This window comes from Haliotis rubra, unplaced genomic scaffold, assembly GCF_003918875.1.
Source record: "Haliotis rubra isolate DU_JTF1 unplaced genomic scaffold, ASM391887v1 Scf1076, whole genome shotgun sequence".
Taxonomy (NCBI): Eukaryota; Metazoa; Mollusca; class Gastropoda; order Lepetellida; family Haliotidae; genus Haliotis; species Haliotis rubra.
In genome coordinates, this window is record NW_025764977.1 from 18,661 (window position 1) to 35,000 (window position 16,340).

The 16,340-nt window shown below is 40.7% G+C and overlaps 1 protein-coding gene and 1 long non-coding RNA gene across 2 annotated transcripts in view; one reads left to right on the forward strand and one right to left on the reverse strand.

The window, feature by feature from the left end:
• Positions 1–3,019: 3,019 nt before the first annotated feature.
• The window catches only part of LOC124280291, a 59,742-nt gene continuing 46,421 nt past the window's right edge, over positions 3,020–16,340 (forward strand). The window contains exon 1 of the mRNA XM_046716205.1: positions 3,020–3,058. The gene's annotated coding sequence lies outside the window, so the exon portion shown is untranslated. The remainder of the gene's footprint in view (positions 3,059–16,340) is intronic.
• Positions 8,528–15,479, reverse strand: LOC124280307. The gene is made up of 2 exons (XR_006899646.1): positions 15,356–15,479; positions 8,528–8,895 (listed from the first exon to the last, which is right to left on the reverse strand). It is a non-coding gene; the product is annotated as an uncharacterized LOC124280307 (long non-coding RNA).

Consider the following 16,340-nt stretch of genomic DNA (forward strand, 5'->3'; position numbering starts at 1 on the left):
TTCAAAAGAAAGTATAGACCTGGGGAATTATCCCCCCCCAAAAAACAACAACAAAAAAAACAAAACAAAAACAAAATAACCAACATTCAACCTATGCATATATTGTACTAGTATATCTTCAAAATATATGTTATCGCAAATCGTGAAGGAATACATGAAATTGGTTAAAAATCGAAGAATTTATTTACTGCAATTTTACACAACTTTAGTCATCTGTTCTTAGTTTGATGTCTCAGGCACATGTTAACAAACTCCATACTGGATAATTCTAACTTTGGTAAATATCGTTATTGAATTGTAACTAAAGCTTTTTATAATGACTGATATATTGACCGAGTTTGTAGTTAATGCATACACTAGTCATTATGATGTGATGCAAATGTGTTTGTTTTCATTATTATTCATAACACACAGGCCTTTACTATACAAGTGCCATCTATTGTTGTGTAGGCGAAAGCGAGGTCAGATAACATAGGAAGGTCACGAGTTTCGTATAATTCGTATGTAATGAGACCGAGTGTGGTATTTTATTTATAACCCACGTCTTACATGCATTAAATTGACAAAATAGCGTATTTTTGTTATTGTTTGGTTTCAAACCGAAACCGGTTTCATAAAGAGGTTGCGGAAGAGTTTTGAACTGTAGTAAAAATATTTGCATGACGTCACACTGTAATGACGTCACTGCCTTGGTAACCGACGTCAGGATGCATGTCAGTTGTCATCGCCTCGTACAGCCTCCTACAGTAAACTACTCCGTAGCACCCCTTTACTTGGTTTGCAGTTGCTTCATTCGGCTAACATCACTGGTGGAAACATTGCGTTTATGTTTTTCGACGGATATAATGTCTCAGTTCGACTCACAATTAAACAGCGACACGGCAACGTTCGCAATGTTTACATTCCCACAATGCATTTAAGTTGTAGAATGAATGAATTCACGTGTTTGTTATGAATGAAACAATAGTTACGTCAGTATGTGACCTAATTGAGAGGTCATCGGTTATACAATCAAATCGTTAGAATCTCAGGTCAAGTGGTTACGACACAGGTCAACGCGATACGACACTCGTGTGACGTATGAGATTAGTATGCAACTACCCATACGTTGACCACGTGGGTAATAAATAGAGAATACTACACGAGGTCTCATTACATACGAATTATACGAAACGAGTGTCCTTCCTATGGTATCTGACTAATCGAAAGCGAGGTCAGATAACATAGGGAGGTCACGAGTTTCGTATAATCGTGTACGTGTAATGAACCTCGTCGTGGTATTTTATTTATTACCCACTTCTTATGCATTAAATTGACAAAATAGCGTATTTTTGTTATTTTTTGGTTTCAAACCGAAACAGGTTTCATAAAGAGGTTGCGGAAGAGTTTTGTACTGTAGTACAATATTTGCATGACGTCGCACTGTAATGACGTCACTGCCTTGGTAACCGACGTCAGGATGCATGTCAGTTGTCATCGCCTCGTACAGCCTCCTACAGTAAACTACTCCGTAGCACCCTTTTACTTGGTTTGCAGTTGCGTCATTCGGCTAACATCACTGGTGGAAACATTGCGTTTATGTTTTTCGACGGATATAATATCTCAGTTCGACTCACAATTAAACAGCGACACGGCAACGTACGCAATGTTTACATTCCCACAATGCATTTAAGTTGTAGAATGAATGAATTCACGTGTTTGTTATGAATGAAACAATAGTTACGTCAGTATGTGACCTAATTGAGAGGTCATCGGTTATACAATCAAATCGTTAGAATCTCAGGTCAAGTGGTTACGACACAGGTCAACGCGATACGACACTCGTGTGACGTATGAGATTAGTATGCAACTACCCATACGTTGACCACGTGGGTATTAAAGGTGCAGACTGTATCTTGGATCTTCTTTGTGTTCCGGTGCTGTGACATACTGTACAAGTCCAGTATTGTGGAAGTAAAAGTGTGTATGTAAGTTAGGATTCCACAACAAACTACATACATTGAATAGAAAAATAAAATGTAAAGGATCATTTAAAAAATTAATGGATTTCCTTATATTCAGTGTCATTTTAGGATGGTGTACATATTTTGAAGAGGGACATTTTTACTGAGAATTGCTGCTGAATATTTGCTTCTGGGTATGTCCAGATACATCCATGAAAACATACTGTTAACAAGGCCAGTGGTATTTTCCAGATTTCCAAATAAGATCAAATTAGTTATGCTGTGATTTTACATTAATTATATACAGACAAATATATTACACGAAGTAGTAGTTTTCAGATTATTTAACTAAATTTGAACAACGCCAACGGATAACTAAGTAAAGGCGCCACGCGCAACGTTGACAATCTATTTATAGATACCGAAACGATCTGCAACATGAACATGTGGAAGTTTTCACGGTTTTTATAAAATTATGATGGGTATTTTTGGGGAAAAAAATCCAAACAACAAAATTCAGTTATCCTTCCCCTGCTGATATCTTTGACGGAGTTGAATTGCCCGATAGATTAATTGATTCGAAAGAAAATACGCTTCCTACTCTCAGCAGCTGGCTGAGACGATTTTTCATCGGGCATGTAACTCATTTTCACTCGCCAATTGCAATCGGCCAACTAAAATATATTAAAAATCACATACCTATAACTTGCGTCTTTAAATATCATTCACAAAGGTCGGATACCAAAGTACCACAAGCATAAATCATCAATGCAACGTTCACAATCACTTACGTTTCGCCGGCGGTGACGCCATTGTGATTTAGTCAGTGGTTGTTCTCTCTAACGTCAAACACGAAGTGGGCGGGGCTTATCGGCCGGGACTGGATGGGTCTATTAATCTTAAAGATGACGTTGTAGGGGAAGATCAGACGTTCCTGATTTGGTTCAGAAATTGGTTTATGCCGCAGTTGTCCACAAACAACATTAATTAGTTGCAGTCATAAATATGAAATTCGAAACAACTAAAACAGTTGCCTTTTAAGGCGAGATGGGATCGAATCGTTTGTTCCGGATTATAAGCGGGCTGTCGGTGTGAAAAGTTACACTGGACCACAGGTAATGAACACCCTATATACCACGTGGGTTGATTATCCGGTCAATATCTGGGGTTATTAATTTTTGTGAAAATTATCAGATAACCAACCTTCCCCAGAGGTTGGTTACCATATAACCCCCAAGGGCAGTTATCTGACCAACTCTCGGTGCGATACCGGGAACAAGGCTCGGCTTCGCCTCACCTTATTCCCGGTATCGCACCTCGAGAAGAACTTTTCCCTTGGCAGATCGGGTCTGACAACCCTATGCCTCCACCTCAATGTTTTTGTTGGAAACATCTTCAATAAATAAACAAATACAGAACCATTCAAAATGATGTATTTTTTGACAATATCTGCACACTGCCGTTAATAAATTGGAACCGGCAGGACCTCCTTCCCCCTTTTCCATTCTCCTCAGGGTCACTTGAATCATCTGAAAAATGAAATAGATGTTTATACAGGATACTCATAGATAAATTACAAATTTGAGTTACAACAATGATTAATTTGATGATACATTCCCAGAACGTGAACATAACGTTTACCAACAAATTGCATTTATCAGTATCAACCATATTTTTCATGAAAATCTCAAATACCAATACATTTGGGGTTAGTACAAACTCTTGACCAATGGAATGACAGTTCGGTCAGTGGGCGCCTGTGGCCTATGAGAGCAGTCCATTTTCCCCTGACCAATAACGTTAAATTTCATTAGAAGAGTTAGTGATGAGAACGTTTTAAATTTTTCCCTAAAATTATGTTTCCACTGGGAGAAAGAAAACATACCATCTGGAGTTGAAGCCTTGTGTTCCGTTTTGCATCGTACTTCCTCGATTTTTGGCTTCTTACTGGTGAGAATGCTGCTGACCATCTTAATTGGTTCTCATTTACTCTCTTGTACGCCCGTACACCTGCAACAGTTGATTAAAATCAATGGTACTATTGAACAATCAGATAAATTCGCAAATTAGGAGGGGAGAAAGAAGAGATGAAGACTGGGGAGGGCGTGGTCAGCAATTTTGTACGTGAAAAGCAGGCGGGGGTTGAGGGGCCACTTTATATATAAAGTGTTATCTTTTTAAACCGTTACCCATGCTTGAAATGTATTCTATTAGGATTATTTCGACGGGGTAGGGTTTAGGATTAGGGGTAGGGTTTAGGGGTAGGGTTTAGGATTAGGTTTAGGGTTTAGGGTAGGTTTCTTTTCATAAAAAACTGGTCGGCTCGGAGTCAGTATAATGTGTCTGAGTGGGGTATTCATGCTTCACTGCGGCTAGTATCTCAGTGGGCTAGCACTATAAAACCAGCTTCAGTCTGGGCTAGTACAAGCAGCCGCACATACACTTACACACGCATGCACGTCGTCATATGAGCGAAATATTCTCAAGAACGACGTTAAACCCAATTTCACCTCACCTCACAGGCAATTCAACTTAATTTACATTACTTCATTATCTGTGAATTTAACTTGCTTAATATTACTACCAATATCCTAATATTTTCGAAAAAGGAACCGCTAGATAGGCGGTAATGAGTATAGCTTTTCTGAGTACAAATACAGATATAGACAAATGCTATGTAGGGCACGATATTTACCAGAAGACCAGTTTGCTTCAAAATCCACTCTGGCCTGGAACAGAGTCGTCGCAGCTCGCTGAGAAGTCAAGACATCTCCTTGTCGCAATTCATTTGCTGTAATGGCAGTTTCAATCACGTGGTTTTACATAGCACGTGATTGTTTAGAGCTCGATTTGCACGAGATTCTGGTGCAGGAACGTATTTCGCACACTTATAGTCCGTTTGGTGTTCGAATGAGAACGACAAATGATTAAATAACTCGAAATTTGGAAAAGTGCAGAAAACATAAGTAAGACACATGGTCCTGAAACCTCTGTATCCAACAGGATCTGAAATTGGAAGTTTTTTTATTGCTCACGGTAAAAGTTGTTTAGTAAGAAACCATCATGTAGTATTGTGCTATTTTCACGCTTCACACCGGGGGATGACAAACGGCTGATGGAACAGCGCTTGACTAGCTGGGGTCATCTCCCCTGGCTGTGCTGCGTTGCACCTGAACGTGTGCGTGTGTGTTATCTGACCAACTCTCGGTTCCATACCGGGAACAAGGCTCGGCTTCGCCTCACCTTATTCCCGGTATCGCACCTCGAGAAGAACTCTTCCCTTGGCAGATCGGGGTTGACAGCCCTATGCCTCTACCTCAATGTTTTTATTGGAAACATCTTCCATAAATAAATACTAAACCATTCATTTTTCTATTTTATTATAATATCTGCACATTACAGTTAATAATATTACAACTAGAATAAGAATGTTTTTGACCTTGTGGTATATGTGAAATAACAACCTTAAGCTCGTGATTCGCTTCGATAACCACCTCTCGGTTTCCTCGAGGTGGTTATCACAGCGAACCACGAGCTTGGCGGTTATTATTTCACCCTTATTGTTGGCATGACATATAACACACCCGATTCTATAAACCTCGATTTCTTTAGCTTTTTTTCAAACTACTGGTTCGACGAATTTAGTTTAGGAACGATGTTCGGATATTCAAAGTCTGTACTGAACACACTGTATTTTACAGGAACTCTGGCCTCGATCGGCAAATAATATCAATGAAAATTGCGGTGTTTTCAATAGCACTATTGTCCAAGATGTCTGCAAATAGTTCGTTATTTTGCAGGCAAATTTTGTGAAGCCATGTTTCACCGGGCCCAGCCTATGGCGCTGGTATATTGGCGGTGATCGGAAAGAAAGTCACGGATAAACATGATAAAAAATCACAGTTTTGGCTAGGAAAAACAGTCACAATACCTGTTACAATACCACTAAGATGCTATTGTGGGACGTGCCCAGCTGTGGATCTCAGTTTCCTTTCTTTAGGTTTAGCATAGGTTGGCACAAACATAAATCATGGGCATGGCCCATGAATCACCTTTATTTGCTATCAAGCTTCTTTTTCGGGGTTTTGTGTCCTTTTCTGTTCAAACAACGCAAAATGATCCTTCGATGGACAATTTGATAACCAAACCATTCAGATTATTTTTCGCTCAGTGTTATTAACACCACATTTTTAATATGTATTAACGACTCACGAGCTATGATATGTGAAACAGCTTATAGACCCGACTTTGTGTTGTCGTCAGAATGCATGTGCGGATGATTTGAAATGGACTGTAATCACGAGAGATGTGCGTGACAGACCAAGGCGCTGATTGGTCGGTGTGGATTGTGTGATCATGTAACAAAGGCTCGCATAATACAATTTTTAGTCCTAATATATGATATTAATGATACGGAAACACACTCGGTTAATAATCTCTATTTATCTAAGTGCCAGGCTGGGTGACAAGTGCTATATTTTGTATGGTACAGTATGAGACTGCCAAGAACCATCCTGAATCACTGAAACACATAGTGGTTATATGTGGCTGAACAAATTGATTCCATGGGGGTTACTCAAATTAGAGGTTTGAAACTTTCACGACTGTGGTTTATACAAAGCACTACTGCAATGTATTATTAACGATGACCCAATATTTATAAAAATAACAGAAAGTGTCCCTTTGTTGTGGTCAGTTGCACAAGCTGAGATTGTTGTGGAATGTGTCTTGCCTTCACTGGTCAAGATTAATATACGACAACGGGATCGACTGATGAGAGCACAAGATGTTTGAGACAAAGAACAGTTTTCTTAAACTTGTCGTATAGCATCACCAAGGTTTATATGCAGAGAACTGCCAAACACACATGGATGGATCGCACAGCTGTAATCCTACGGAAACAAATACATACACAGGATATAATCAGAATGGCACAATGGACTCTACTTTTAGCAGAGATTTGTTTTGGGTGTGGAAAGCGTTTTGTCGCTTCTATTTTGGAGTAAATGTTATATTTAGTATGGATTAGTCTTAGAGAAGATCACTTGTTTTGGAGAGTACCAAACCCCACAGATTCCATATGTTAAACACTGGGAGTCGGGAGTCTGTACCCCCAACGCTGTACATGTTTTTCATCTCATATTCCAAGTAGTTTCCATACTACTGATAATTTGGCCCAGAAAGGCCAATTGGTTGATCGCATTTCAAACATATATTAATATATCCTTCAACCTATACAGGTACAGGTAATAAATCTGATACATATATACTTATCTGACTTTTCAGATCGCATATCTTGAATAATAACAAACTATACCCCAGAGCCCAACTGTTGCCTACATATGGTTTTCAGTCTCGCGTGATTGTGTTGATATGTGTATGTGGACAGCTGTTTGGAAACACCAAATTCCCGTCGGCAGTTATGCTATTCTTCTTGCATGAACAATGAATGCCTCTTTCAAGACATTCAACAGCGATAAATATTCTGGCCATTCGCACAAACAGTTGTTATGAAACACCCAATTCCCCTCAGCTGTTATACTATTTTGTTTCGAGAACAGTGCATGCCTCTTTCAAGACATTCCACAGTGATACATATTCTGACCTTTCGCACAAACAGCTATTATGAAACATCCAATTCCTGCCAGCTTCTAACACTATTCTTCAAGACATTCAACAGTGATACATATTCTGACCTTCCCACAAACAGCTATTATGAAACATCTAATTCCTACCAGCTTCTAACACTAATCTTCAAGACATTCAAGAGTGATACACATTTTGACCTTTCGCACAAACAGCTATTATGAAACATCCAATTCCTACCAGCTTCTAACACTATTCTTCAAGACATACCACAGTGATACACATTCTGACCTTTCGCACAAACAGCTATTATGAAACATCCCATTCCTGCCAGCTTCTAACACTATTCTTCAAGACATTCCACAGTGATACATATTCTGACCTTTTGCACAAACAGCTATTATGAAACATCCCATTCCTGCCAGCTTCTAACACTATTCTTCAAGACATTCCACAGTGATACACATTCTGACCTTTCGCACAAACAGCTATTATGAAACATCCAATTCCTGCCAGCTTCTAACACTATTCTTCAAGACATTCCACAGTGATACACATTCCGACCTTTCGCACAAACAGCTATTATGAAACATCCAATTCCTACCAGCTTCTAACACTATTCTTCAAGACATTCCACAGTGATACACATTCTGACCTTTCGCACAAACAGCTATTATGAAACATCCAATTCCTACCGGCTTCTAACCTATTCTTCGAGACATTCCACAGTGATATACATTCTGACCTTTCGCACAAACAGCTATTATGAGATGCGTGTTACCGGTAGAGCAGAATACTGTTTCAAGAACACCTGGTATCAGACACATGCTCATGCTCAAGAATGTAAGGTATGATTTATTAACTTGAGTTCAACCTGCGAGGAATGTAACCCGTCAATGTCTTTTAAAGCAATAAAAATGAACCCGCATTTCTGCGTTTTCCAATATAACACCGCTAATTAAACATGCGTTTACTTGAACAAAGTTCATAGGAGGTGAAGAATGGCCACATATCTTTATTAAACAGAGTTTGACGTTTAAATTTTTAAATATTATTTTTCATAAATAATTTTAACATAATTATTTTATTTCTTTTCCATGAGTATTTATTCTTGTAACAGGTATTGTATCTAGACTATGATGACATTGATTTTCTGTGAAACAAACGACACATCGCGGGGAAGGTTTTATACGAAGTCCCTGGTGCCATCTCTCGTCTTTGGAGCCAAACACCACGACGAACAGTGCACAGAACTCATTTTCAGTGATGAGCAAATTGTGCTTCCAGTTGAGCAGCAGGAAGTAACGCAGGATGTGGCACAGAAAGCTTGTTCTCCTTCCATAGCGCTCAAACCAGGACTTGTTGGCTGAAGAGAAAAATGGGTTCTGATAAACAGCGATACACAACGATTAGTAAAACATTGTTCACAAATACAGGGAGCCTTTTCTACTGCCACCCTTACATGGGAACCGCGATTAGTAAAATATTGTTCAGATATACAGGAAGTTTTCTCTCTTGTAACCTTTCTCTACTTTAACATCTCTTTGATGGGTGATAAATCGCTCAAAGTGTTGAAGGTTCCCCTGCACATCTTCTTGGCAAATGTGCAGAATGGATGAGTTGGTGAGTGAGTGAGTTGGAGAGTGAGTGAGTGAGTTAGTGAGGACATGTCGTACTATTACGGAAATACTGTTAAACGCGGCGTAAACGTCCCCTCATTATCCATAAAATTACCTGGCACTGCCCTTTATTCAGCAATATGACGCGGGTTTGTAAACGCACTAGTCCATACAAGACAATAGAAGCGACAAAACCCTTTCCACATCCATAAGAAATCTCAATTGTCAAGAGTCAATTGTACAGTTGTGACTATATTATGAGTATATATTTGTTTCAGCAGTTTTTCAACTGTACGATGTTTGTAAACAAATCGAGTTTGGACCAGACAATCCAGTGATTGTCACCAGGAGAATAATTCCACCACGTTGCGTGGCAACTTGGACCAAGTCAACTCTCTGTCCACAAGAATGAAGGTTGTCTTTGCAGTAGGTCCATAAGCCTCCAATACCCATTTTGAAAGTTCAGTCTTCTGTGGGATGAACTGAAAAAACAGAAGTAAATCCGATAGATTAAAAAGGCAGAAGAAGTAATGAGTCCGATGATCGGATTTAACACAGCTTTGTGTGTTGTGTGGTATGGTCTGGCGTGTGTGATGTGATGTGGTCCGTATAGCATGTGCATGTGAGTTGAGTTTTAGTTTGCGCCGCACTCAGCAATATTTCGGCTATATGGCGGCGGTCTGTAAATAATCGAGACTGGACCAGACAATCCAGTGATCAACAACATGTTCATCGATCTACGTAACTGGGATACGATGACATGGGTCAACCAAGTAAGCGAGCCTGACCACATGATCCCGTTAGTCGCCTCTTACGAAGACCAGATAAATGGCACCGGTCTGTAAATAATAGAGTAAGTGTGCATGTGTTGTGGAGTGGTGTCTGTGTGTTGTGGTATGTGTGTGATGTGTTGTGGTATGTGTGTGTTGTGTTGTGGTATGTGTGTGATTTATTGTGGTATGTGTGTGATGCGGTGTGGTATGTGTGTGATGCGGTGTGGTATGTGTGTGATTTGGTGTGGCATGTGTGTGATGTGGTGTGGTATGTGTGTGATGTGGTGTGGTATGTGTGTGATGTGGTGTGGTATGTGTGTGATGTGGTGTGGTATGTGTGTGATGTATTGTGGTATGTGTGTGATGCGGTGTGGTATGTGTGTGATTTATTGTGGTATGTGTGTGATGCGGTGTGGTATGTGTGTGATTTATTGTGGTATGTGTGTGATGCGGTGTGGTGTTGCATGTGTGTGTTGTAGTATGTGTGTGATTTGTTGTGGTATGTGTTGTGGTATGTGTGTGATTTATTGTGTATGTGTGTGTTGTGGTATGTGTGTGATGTGTTGTGGTATGTGTGTGATGTGTTGTGGTATGTGTGTGATGTGTGTGGTGTGGTATGTGTGTGATGTGGTGTGGTATGTGTGTGATGTGTTTGATATGTGTGTGTGTGATGTGTTGTGGTATGTTATGTGATGTGGTGTGGTATGTGTGTGCTGTGTTGTGGTGGTATGTGTGTGATGTGTTGTGGTATGTGTGTGATGTGTTGTGGTATGTGTGTGATGTGGTGTATTATGGTGTGTGTTGTGTGTGTGCTGGTATGTTGTGGTATGTGTGTGATGTGTTGTGGTATGTGTGTGATGTGTTGTGGTATGTGTGTGATGTGTTGTGGTATGTGTGTGATGTGTTGTGGTATGTGTGTGATGTGTTGTGGTATGTGTGTGATGTGTTGTGGTATGTGTGTGATGTGTTGTGGTATGTGTGTGATGTGTTGTGGTATGTGTGTGATGTGTTGTGGTATGTGTGTGATGTGATGTGGTATGTGTGTGATGTGTTGTGGTATGTGTGTGATGTGTTGTGGTATGTGTGTGATGTATTGTGGTATGTGTGTGATGTGGTATGTGTGATGCGTGTGGTATGTGTGTGTGTATGTGTGTGATGTGATGTGGTATGTGTGTGATGTGTTGTGGTATGTGTGTGATGTGTTGTGGTATGTGTGTGATGTGGTGTGGTATGTGTGTGATGCGGTGGGTGTGGTATGAGTGTGATGTTGTGTGTTATGTATGTGAAGTTGTATGGTATGTGTGTGATGTGGTGTGGTATGTGTGTGATGTGGTATGTGTGATGTGTTCTTGTATGTGTGTGATGCGGTGTGATGTGGTGTGATGTGTTGTGGTATGTGTGTGATGTGTTGTGGTATGTGTATGATGTGGTGTGGTATGTGTGTGATGCGGTGGGTGTGGTATGTGTGTGATGTATGTGTGTGATGTGATGTGGTATGTGTGTGATGTGGTGTGGTATGTGTGTGGTGCGGTGTGGTGTGGCTTGTCTGTGGTGTGTGGTGGTTTGTCTGTGTTGTGTTGTGGTGTCATGTAGTATCTGTGTGATAATGTTGTGTTGTGATGGGGTGTGGTATGTGTGTATATACACATGGAAAAATGTATCGCAACAGCCCCTATTTTTTAAAGTAATGTTACCATTACCCATAGCAAAGATACTCACCCAAACCCAAATTTAAATTACCATCTGTATATTGACCCTAAAGGAATAATCAAATGGCAAATCTAAACGCAAAAGAAAAAATAACCTGTAGTTGATTCATAGAAGCAAACATACCAATCGAACTGTGGTCGTTCGACGTGAACACGCGCGGTCAATATCACGACTCTTGCATAGCCTGTGCCAGCTGCAAATGACCCTGACCCTCCTCCACACTGACTGTATCCTGTTGGAGGAGTTGTCCCAATACATCAACACCCTCTGTCGAAGGAAGCTGTGTGTTAAATTACTAGGGTTAGGTATTGAAATTGTTTTCGTATTGCTATATATTGGGACATGTGTTGGCGTATTGCAATATGTATTGCAATATATTGTGAATGTGTAATGTTCACATTGCTTCCTTTCTTTTGAAACAATGCCACTGGCCATTGTCAGAACTCAGATGCGTTTGTACAAGAGATCAATTGTAAATGTTTCCAGAATTGAGGACTTGGAGAACGCTTTGGAACTGGAGAAAAAGCGTATGCAGTGGCGTTTTGTTTATCCCTACGAGTGCCGTGCCAATCTATTTTCTTTTTATCTATATGGTTTAAAGTCACGCAACTGCAATTATATGACTAACAAACATTCTCCAAACTATTCAAGGATAATAATATAGAGGAAACACAAATGTTAGCATTCGTCACCACTCGCCCCTTTCCGTAACCTCCAAGACGGCTTGTCCCGGAATAACACGAGTGGGTCACGAATGGATGTTAGTAGTATTTTGTACTACATTACGGAAATTGCCGATCGTATCGGGTGAACCGGTTCGCGAAAAGTGTACCGTAATATATCGTATTGTGAAGTTCGAATTGCAATATACCGGTTAACCGGTATTATCGCCCACCCCTATAAATTACCACAAACCAGTCAGTGTGTGTGCCAGTTTGGTTTTACGTATCTTTTAGTAATGTTCCAGCAACATTCCGGCCTACCAGAATGTGCTTCACACATTGTACCCAGGTTAGGAATCGAACCCGGGTCTTCGGCGTGACCAGCGAACGCTTTAACCAAAAGGCTACCCCACCGTCCCTAAACCAATCAGATTCCGCGCCTGACGTGCTTCAGTAATACTTTATTATCATATATATGTCTTGTCCTGTATCTGAATTTAAGTCCAGAGTGCTTTAGATAGCGTGTGTGGTTAAAATATGTACAAATGTATGTGCAGACATGTTAAAAGTTGTCCCACGACAATTATTTTAGCTAAGCCCATTTGCGCTGAGACGCAACCCAGTCCCAAAACGGCCACGAAAGTGGAGCGACGGGTTCCAGAATAACGCCATTCGTGGCCCATTCGTGTTAGCGGGACCATTCGTAACCACCTCGTGTTATTCTGCGACCATTCATGACCAACTCATGATATTCCAGAACATCTGAATAGCGACTCGTTCCCCTCCAGAAGGATTTCATATTGGCGCCTGAAGGCCAGAAATTCTTCAGACAAAAACGATCAGTTTCTTTGTTTATTTTCAAAAGTAATAAACATAACAGAAGCACTCGCACATTGCTGGTTCATAAAAAAAAACGAAACCTCTTCTAAACTTATGGTTTTAAGAAAAATATGTCAGTTGAGTGTAGATTAACTTCTTCAAAGTTCCCTGACATTTATTAACCTAAAATGTGATCCCACACCCCTTGCATAGGCAATAAAAACGATACATAACTATAAAGATAATAAGTCCAAATACAGGTTAGTATTTGTTAAAACAAGACCAGTTAAAGCACATTCGAACCCCTATGTCTCGAAATCGGTTGAGACGAATTCTCGGTTGTGTCAAACTCATCTCTCGGTCCTTGCCGATTTCCTTATATTTATCATTATTGCTACGCTGATGTCTCGTACTGGATGTGTCGAATAGTGGTTGTTTCGAGCTCATTTTAGGGTCCCCAAAAGCCATTATAAGTACAAACTAACCCTTTTGTCTCGAACTGTCAAAGCTGGTTCTTGCAACTGAAAACTTTATTCGCGCAATCAAAAGTCATGCTCATAAACGTGCTACCAATAGATCAAATGTGAGGATTAACGGATTCAACAATCAAGTAGCATGTTTAACTACACATCTATACACACATTATCAACCAGTCAACCAGTTTAGCTGTCTAAAGCTTTTAGATTTAATTATTTCCCCCCATGAACCAATTCTGTCATCATTGATGGCGATATTGTGAAAAAGAGATCTGACATTAGAAGGAAATATTCAGGATTAGAAATGTGAGGGTTCGGATTAATGACTGACTGACTGACTGAGTTTGATTTTACGCCGCTTTTAGCAATATTCCAGCAACATCACGGCGGGGGACACCAGAAATGGGCTTCACACATTGTACCCATGTAGGGATTCGAACCCGGGTCTTCGGCGTGACGAGCCAACGCTTTAACCATTAGGCTACCCCACCGCCCCTCGGAATAATGAGGTTGTGTTACCTGTGACACGGCGTATATAGCACAAAGACAAATGCATAAACACAATCCCTTTATTTCAAACCCATTTCAAGTCATAAACGCTTTAGGATATCTACCTTCGATGTTTGATGATATATTGAATATACTGATTTGTTGTAGCGCCAATATCCCAATGAAGTGAAATGTAAGCGCAATATTTAAGATAATAGTTCATAAGTGATATATTGTTATGCTCGTGGCTGTATTTATCACCTCTTATTGCAAATTTACGCGGATATTATACTGAAATATATCAAGAAATCAAAATATACAAGCTGATAACTGACGGCGAATGAGAGCTGAAGAATGAAGGCCATTCGGTCATAACAGCTTGTCCCGTCATTTGGAAACTGATTGAATAACGGGAGATCGCGCTTACAGGAATAAGGAAAGAAATGGCTGAGCGATACGGGTGTTTTGAACACATTTGATTGTCGAGCTCCGAATTTGTTGTGGGTTTGTCGCAGTTTTGTATAATATCCGCCATAATCGCGGATGATTATTCATAGAACAATATTATGCAAAACAATATTCATTTCTGTTGAATTGGCGGAATTTATATACAGATGCCAGTATTCAGTGAGTGAGTGAGTGAGTGAGTGAGTATGGTTTTACGCCTCTTCTAGCAATATTCCAGCAATATCACGGCGTGGGACACCAGACGTGGGCTTAACAGTGTACCCATGTGGAATCGAACACGGGTATGCGGCGTGACGAGCGGACGCTTTAACTACTGGGCTACCCCACCGTCCACAGATTTCGGAATCTGTAACAAGTTGCTCTGTATGTCTGAGATAATCCGCACAGCGGCAATTGTCGTCTGACAGAAGCACGGTTGTAGGGAATCGTACAGCACGCACTGCACGTGGGCACATTCCGCACGAGACCTGCGTGCAAAGCTAACTGTCAGTGGCTCCGGTTTCCCACATTGCGCCCAAGATTTTCACCTTCCGATACTTATTCTGCCTTATTGAACACATTGTGTCAGGGCGTCTTTAAAACACAGCAAAAGTCGTTGACTGTGCAATGTATCGTACAGCTAGCATGGTCGAAACGTGTCAGTATTATGACTTGTTTTGTTTATACCAGACGGGTCATGCAACAGTGTTAAAGTAAACATAAACACGCCAAATAAACACCTGGGTATATCACATTTCACACTGATCTTTAGCTGAATGGCGACACCTGTTATATTCTTTAGTTGATCACACAATTTAATGTGACTGTTACCTTCCAAGCAGATTGATATTCTGTGTGTCGCGACAACCAGCCTTGAACTTGCCCGCTGATGCGCTTGGACTAACCGAAACCAGCCGAATGAACTTTCACGGAAACATTCGTCACCACTCGCTCCTTTCCGTAACCTCCAAGAAGCATCATTCGGCCATTCGTCACCACTCGCCCCTTTCCGTAAACTCTGCTATTCGGCTTGTCCCGGTATAACACGAGTTGGACACGAATGCAGTGGGTTACGATTATGAAACAGACAAGCGCACGGACATGACAGTTATCTGGGTCAGCATGACATAGGATGGCCACTGGCCGACTGACATTAATGTATTCATGTTGACCTGGTCAACCGATCCAGGCGGGTGTACATTTTTGCCATAAATGAGTAATAAATAGGTTAGGTTTATTGATTGAATGAATGAGTGAATGAGTCAGTGAGTGTTTGAGGTTTTACGCCGTTTTTAGCAATATTACAGCAATATCACGGCGGGTGACACGAGAAAAGGGCTTCACACATTGTACCCATGTGGGGAATCGAGCCCGGGTCTTCGGTGTGACGAGCGAACGCTTTAACCACAAGTCTGTCAACCGACCCCCATGAAATGAAACTTTTGATATATAATGCTCAATATCCGATCATATGACCGTAGTTAATATTCATGGCCATTGTGAGTTAAGATGTGGGTGTTCTGCTACAGGTTTGGGTGGTCGTACATAAAAAGGATGTCAGGAGGTGAATGGGTGTGTGTGGTTAAACGTCACTTTTAGCAATATTCCAGCAATATCATAGTAACGTGATTGCTGTTGTAGGGTTGTTCAACCAGGACCACATGCAGTTTGAGGCTGAGAGGCAGCAGAATCCAAACAAGGAGCCATCTTTAGCTGCAATGACAGATAAGGCCATACGGATACTCAGGAAAAACCCCAAGGGATACTTCCTCTTCGTGGAAGGTAAGGGCAACTGTTTCATGTAGGCCAACACCGG